Source organism: Crocodylus porosus, unplaced genomic scaffold (assembly GCF_001723895.1).
Source record: "Crocodylus porosus isolate Cpor-Errol unplaced genomic scaffold, CroPor_comp1, whole genome shotgun sequence".
In the NCBI taxonomy this organism is placed as follows: domain Eukaryota; kingdom Metazoa; phylum Chordata; order Crocodylia; family Crocodylidae; genus Crocodylus; species Crocodylus porosus.
Window position 1 is genome coordinate 111,227,970 of NW_017728931.1, and position 2,034 is coordinate 111,230,003.

Below are 2,034 nucleotides of genomic sequence, written 5' to 3' on the forward strand. Positions count from 1 at the left end.
CATGCTTAATAGACTATTTCCAAGTGCTTTGATCCTCAGCAATCTTCTCTCAGTTGTTTGGGTCAATGTTCGTTGCCTTCATATCTCTCTTGCAAATGTCTCTGAAATGGAGATAAAGACACCTGCATGGTTTTCTTCCTATAATGAGTTCTCCATACAAAAGATTCTTGGGTATATGGCCATCGTCTATTTTCCATATATGACTAAGCCATTGAAGGCGATGCTGACTGAAAAGAAAATGGCTGCTCAGAATGTTGGCATGTTCCAAGACATCAGCAAAGCCAAATTTATCCCAACAGGAAATTCCTACAATGTGGTGATGGCAATGTAAGTGAAAGTTGTTGAGGCACTGTTGAGTTGAGTCTATGCTCCAGGAATAGCTGCCATACAAAAGAATGTTGATGGCACAAACATAATATATTTTTACCTTAGTCTTAACTTTTAGTTTGTTGTTGTTCCACACTCATTGGCTCAGCATGCTCATGTTACCTGTTGCTTTGCAAATATAGGTCTTCACTTCAGCCTCAATGGAGACAAGGTGCATACATTTATTTACAACCTCCAATACATTTCAACCTATAGCGATCACTGGTAGTGAATCAATGCTCTGCCCTATACTGCTGGTCTTTTTGATGCCAATGCAAAACTTTCTGCACTTTAGTTTTTGCTTTAAAGCGTGTGAGGTTGAATAATTTTCCATCTGCATGTGTATTTAAATGAAGTCTTTTGGTGGCAATTTCAAAATCGTACATCAGAAGAAGAGAAAAGAAAATCCCAAGGAGGATCGGAACAAGGACACAGCCCTGCTTGCCTCAGCTTCACCTCTCAAAAGCCTCAGATGTTGATCCATCATAGCTGACTATTCCTGGCATTCCATCATGGAAAGAGCAGATTATGCTGAGCCGTTTTGGTGGACAGGCAATCTTTTCCAATAATCTGAAGCAGTCTTTACTGCTGACAAGGTTGAAGGCCTTGGTCAGGTCAATGAAGGTGATATAGAAGGGTCTCCTTTGTTCCCTACATTTTTCTTGGATTTGTCCAAATAAGAAGATCATATCTATGATAGACCGACTAGCTCTGAAGCTTCACTGTCATTTAGGTAAACCAGGATGAGCAAGGATCTGAAGTCTTCCGAGCACTGCCCAGACAATGGTCTTTCCAACAATGCCTATTAGTGAAATGCCATGATAGTTGCTGCAATCACTGCAGTCACCTTGGGCGTCTATGTGGAGTGGGGGGGTTCTTTAATTACAGAGGCTTTGAGAGCTGTTCTAATTCAAGTGCCTGCAGTGCCTGTGTATTCAGCGTCCTGCACTTCAAAATGCTGGTGGGGGTGCTTTAACTAGAGCTCGTTCAATAAGCTTTAGTTAAAGTGCCTCCACCGCCATTCTGAAACACGGGGACACTGAATACACATGGTGTGGAGGCTGCTAGAGCATGATAATTAGACTTGCGGCAGTGTCTATTAATCAAGTCTGCTAATTAGTAAGCACTGGAGCAGAGCTCGGTTACATGTATAGAAGCCCTTTTATATTTGTAAAGAGCGACTGCATTTTGTAAAGAGAGAATATATTGCATATCTTGTGGCACTGTCATACAGTCCAGCAGTAAGAAGCACAGGTGGGGAAGAAGCACAGGTTTTCCACACATAATCACTTCCACAAACATGCTGTCTTTTCCTGGGGCCTTGCCACAGGCCAGATTATTATCTATGGCTTTCTTAGATCCTCAACTGCTGGAACGTCATCAAGCTCTTCAAGGACAGACAAACTTTCAATAGAGTTAAATGCTGTGTCAGGGACATCTTTCCCTTGAAGAGTTCAAGATAGTGTTCTACCCATCTGTCCAACTGTTGCTTTCAATCTGTTATGACTTTTCCTGATGCTGTCTTTAATGGAATTGATTTCTTTGCAGTTAGATCTATCACCTTCTTTATTTTATCAAACATAGATTTCATAGACATTAGGGCTGGAAGGGACCTCGGGAGATCATCGAGTCCAGCCCCCTGCCCAAAGGGCAGGAAGTCAGCTGGGG